Source organism: Genypterus blacodes, unplaced genomic scaffold (genome assembly GCF_046128005.1).
Source record: "Genypterus blacodes isolate CSIRO-AG114 ecotype Tasmania unplaced genomic scaffold, CSIRO-AGI_Gbla_v1 ptg000156l_1, whole genome shotgun sequence".
Lineage (NCBI taxonomy): Eukaryota > Metazoa > Chordata > Actinopteri > Ophidiiformes > Ophidiidae > Genypterus > Genypterus blacodes.
In genome coordinates, this window is record NW_027466957.1 from 9,990,001 (window position 1) to 9,995,000 (window position 5,000).

The following is a 5,000-nucleotide window of genomic DNA, read 5'->3' on the forward strand; positions in this document are numbered from 1 at the left end:
AGCCGGCCCTGATTGAAGGAGCATGGAGCTAATATGCGGTTGTCATGTGCTGCGGAGAAAATGCCTTTAATGTCCAGCACTCAGCGCAGTACAAAAGACACGGCTGGCACATATGTATTGAAAACACTTTTAAAAATCCATTACGCCTCACAAACCCCTCTGATCACACTAACTCCAAAAGAATGTGTGTGTGTGTGTGTGTGTGTGTGCGCCCATGTGTGTTGTAGTGCCCATGCCTGCATATCGGTGATACAAACCATCCTCCTGTCTGTTCCAATTTCCACCATCCAAACATTACCGGGGATGTTTAGCGGAGGAAATGCGTTACATATGATACACACACACACACACACACACACACACACACACACACGCTTCTAGGTATGTATGTGAAATAATGAGCGGCGCTGGCATGTGAATGATATCTTTGTATGTTGCTGGCACTGGGCTTAAATCATTATTATATTACCATTAGAAAGATGTCTGAGGAAGAAGGTTAGTGTGATGGTTGGTTGACATAAACAGCAACAAAGTGGATGGAATTCTTTGCCTTTTGTGTTCACGACTCAGACTTGAACGCAAGTCTGCACTGGTAAGAGCTAATGGAGGGGGCACAGGGGGCATGAGTGTGTGTGGTCCCGCTCACTCTCTCTCTTGTGTGTCGGATTCTGCGTTAATGTGTGTGTACGTACGAGGAGGTCGCAGGCAGGGGTTTGGGGTCAGTGATGATGAGGATTAAAGGACTGTTGAATTGCGAGAGGGCAAAGCTTCGTGAGACTGACTCGCATCTGAAAAAGCCACAAAGATACACACACACGGATGCAGGCAGGACACACACTCGCACACACACAACCTTGCATGTAATCACTCACGTCTTGCAGGCGTGCACGCACTTACACAAACTTTGGCTTTCTGCGTACGGGGGCCGTGTTCCCACAGCTCAGCTCTGGTCCAAGTTAGCACGGGGGGAAACTAAACAGGAAAGATAGGGCAGAGAAAGAGAGGTAACCAGACAGAGAGAGGGGAAGGGGATTGTAGCGAGAAGAAGAAACATGGAGGCAGAGAGAGAGAGAGGGGCAGAATGGAATGGAGGGGCGAGCGAGTGGCTACGCAAACGCAACTATTTCGAATCTTAGAAATCATGAGAGAAGTTTGACGGCGAGCCAAAGTCTCTCCCTCTCCCCACTGTAATGTGGCATTTGTCAAGAAGACCAGCTGAAGCAAACCATGTAAAGCACGTTCCCCAGTGAACTGTGGAGCTCTGCGTGTGTGTGCGTTTGTGTGTGTGTGTGTATGTGTGTGTGTACGTGTGTGTGTGTGTGTGTGTGTGTGTGTGTGTGTGTGTGTGTGTGTCTGTGTGTGTGTGTGTGTGTGTGTGTGTGTGTGTGTGTGTGTGTCTCTGTGTGTGTGTGTGTGTGTGTGTGTGTGTGTGTGTGTGTGTGTGTGTGTGTGTGTGTGTGTGAGAGAGCCAGAGAGAGAGAACAGACTCTTGGCTTTTCAACACTATTAATGAAAGAGACAAGAGGGGGAAAAATCATTTCCAATATCCTCTCACTGCATGCTGGGTTTCCTCGCTCTTATCGTGTGTGTCTGTCTGTGTGTATGTGTGTGTGTGTAAACTTTGTACAGTATGTTGGAAACTCAATCGGGTGTGGGGTGACAGAATGGACCGGCATCGCTCCTTATACATCAAACATTCAGCTCTGTGTCTGAAAAAAAAGCAAATATGAAAATGCAATCTCTCTCCCCCTCTCTCTCTCTCCCCCTCTCTCTCTCTCTCTCACACACACACACACACACACACACACACACACACACACACCCACACACACACGTACACGCACAAGTGGAGCGAGTCATTAAATAAGCCTTGGGTCATGGGGGTGTAGGTGCACAATAGAGAAATTATGTGTTTGGACATTTTGAATAGCTCCTCATTGAGATGTTTCCAAAGTCTGATTGGGATAATACGACGTGCCACAACATCGCGGTGGCTTACTGAACCCGATCCTCCTGCAGACACTGGGAATGCAGCAGATACCATCTCTGTTTACATTTCCATGATGGAAAATGATAATAGAGCAAAGATAAGGTAGCTACAGCCTTAAGAGAAAAGGTGCAAAGAGACGTGCAAGTTCAAAAAGTGGAACATTTTAAGAAGGGAAGAGGCGAGCCGACAGATTGAAAGATGGAAGGAAAATGGCGGCGAGGGAAGACGTTTGAGTGGAGAGAGCGAGGGAGGAACTGGTTAATCGCGAGGAAGATGGATGGTCGCACGAGGGAGTGATTGATGGAGGGAGGAAAGGAGGAGGGAGGTGATGGAAGGAGTGGTGGAAGACGGAGCGAGCGTAGACAGAGGGAAAGGGGAAGGTCTGGAGAGGGACGTGGATGAATGTGTGACTGTGTCCACCGACGCGCCGTGAACACACACCTGCAACACATCAGGTCGCAGAACAAGTTCCCATCTGCCCGACTTTCACTTAAACCATAAAACCTGAACGGGATCCTGAGAAATTAGAAACGAGTGTCCAGATACTAGAGCGGAAATGTCCCTGTAAAGTGCAACAAATCTTTTCATCTTTACGTTTGAAAAGTTTTTATACTGCTGGTATGTTGTTTATTTCTTTGATTCTTTGATCTGACTGAAATATTGAGTGAAACGTGAAGATGGAAACGAGAAGCAGCAACATTGTGGTACATGGTGGTTAGAAGGGTTCAAAGGTCAGAGTCAGGCAGGGCAAGATGGGAAAGCTGGTGCCTGAGAATAAGAGAAGGATGGACCAGAGAAGGTTGGAAAAGAGAGAAGAAGCAGAGTTGGGCAGATGGTAAAATGGAGGCAGGAAAAGCAAATAATACAATAAAATGATTCTAAATTAAGCTTGAATGTTTAGTGTATGTGTTTATGTATGTGTGTGTATAAAAGGCCTCATCTGTAACATATCAACATTCGTCACATCTAAAGTAACGTATCGCCTCACAGCTCAGTTCAGTCCATGCGGTGCGTTCATGATGCGTTCACTGTCGTCGGCTCGTTGCAGGAAACCATAAAGAGCAGCAGCAACATAGACGACCTGTCGGCAGCAGCACTGTTGCCATAGTTACACTGTCTAAAAAACATATAGAGACCAGCTGCAAGGTCAAGTCCCTGCACACTGATCTCTCAGAGGCACCTTGACACACACACACACACACACACACACACACACACACACACACACATATCCTGCACATATTGTACACAATGCAAACACACTGACACAGAAATGAAAGATGTACGCATGAGAGGAAATATTCAAACACTTACTCATACAGTTACACAGAAGCACATACAGCACTGTCATGTACTTTTGTATGTATGGACACGTGTATGCTCACACACACACACACCCACACACACATGCACACACGTATGACGTTACAGTGCCATTGTTGTGATAGGTAATGATGAGACATGGAAGTGTGTGAATGGGATTCTATGTGCTGCGCTGATGAGGAGGAGGAGGGGGGTGACCACACATCACCTTCCTCTCTTTCACAGCAAAGTTTTGTGTGTGTGTCTCGCCTCGTGGGAACTCCAGGCCATTCATCATGTCTGTCTGTGCTCCTGTGCCCTCTGACATGCGTGTTTACCTTCGACATGTGTGTCGGCTGTCGGGTTGGGCCCGTGTGTTGTTATGTCAGGGCCTGGGTACGCCCCACCCTCCTCCTCCTCCTCCTCCTCCTCCTCCTCTGAGGGTTTGTCAATGGAGGTTCTTCATCACACGGAAATCCCTGCTCCTGGGTACAGTACGGTCACGGCAGACGCTCACCTGGGGGCCACACTAAAGGTTTTATTAAAGGACTATTACGCCTTTTGTGCCTCCTGAGTTAGATTGGCGGTTAGACTGGAGAGCAGGAAGGGGATTGAACCTTAAACATTCCGTCTTTGAGTTGGTTATTGTGCAGTTCGGGTGGCATTGTATTCATTTTCTATTTCCATTTCTTTATTTTCTCGATCTAATGTGTCGTGTCGTGCAAACACTAACACCCGAGTTCAGTCTGATGGTGTGTTTCATCTGGGTGATGTTCTAAGCTGTGTTTGGCTCACATGTGGTAGCCATTATTAAATCGGATATCTAAGCCCGCTCAGTTTGTTTACATGGAAAGTTTTCATCTGATCTCGCGCACATTCTAGTAGCTCTGACCTCCTTTCTTAACACGGAAAGTTTAGGTTTCCTTCACCAACTTGACAAGTCCCTTCGATTTTACACCAGACGAAGACATTGCTAATAGTGCTGCAGCAGCTCATTAACAAGCTGATTTTCATAGTTTTTTCACCGCTTTCAATGTGTCAGCAATGGCACGTCACTATATGTAGGAGTAGTAAGCGTGATTCCGAGTGAATCAGCCTCATTGTCTCTTTAAAGCTGATGTGTGAGTGACTGCTGGAGCCTGAGCTGTCTCATAAACATGACGCTGGACTGACAGACAAGCTGCAGCTTAGAGAGACGTCCATCAAACACGGAGCAAGGAAAAATCTAGACAAAAGACAAAAAGAACTTGTTGTCCTCACCTGACGAGATGGACTCAGTAGTGAAGATGACTGACACTAATCGGAAATGGAAAAACGTGACACGTGGAAACTGCAGCAATCACCTAAATCTCCTCCCCAGTGCGTCTTCATCACTCCTACACCGTTGCCCTTTTTAACTTCCTGCTACGTAAGTTTAAAGGCTCTTTGCTTTCTGTCTGTCCGTCTGTCCCGCGTTTCTCGTCTCTGGACAGGCTGGAAGAAGGCCTGGAATTTATCACACATACCTAATAATTACTATCACAGGAAATGGTCTCGAGGAAGTAGGTGCTCTAGCCTGCTAATTAGTGTCATTTGTAAACACACGAGCGCACACACACACACACACACACACACACACACACACACACGCACACACGCATGCACACACGCACGTATGCACACGCACAAGCTAATTGGTGTCATTTGACCGGTGGGAAAGCCCCATCTG

General features: G+C 47.0%; 1 protein-coding gene across 1 annotated transcript in view; it reads left to right on the forward strand.

Moving 5' to 3' along the window:
- Window positions 1-5,000, forward strand: part of LOC143012927 (ERC protein 2-like) — a 122,517-nt gene that overhangs the window by 62,832 nt on the left and 54,685 nt on the right. The window lies entirely within an intron of this gene.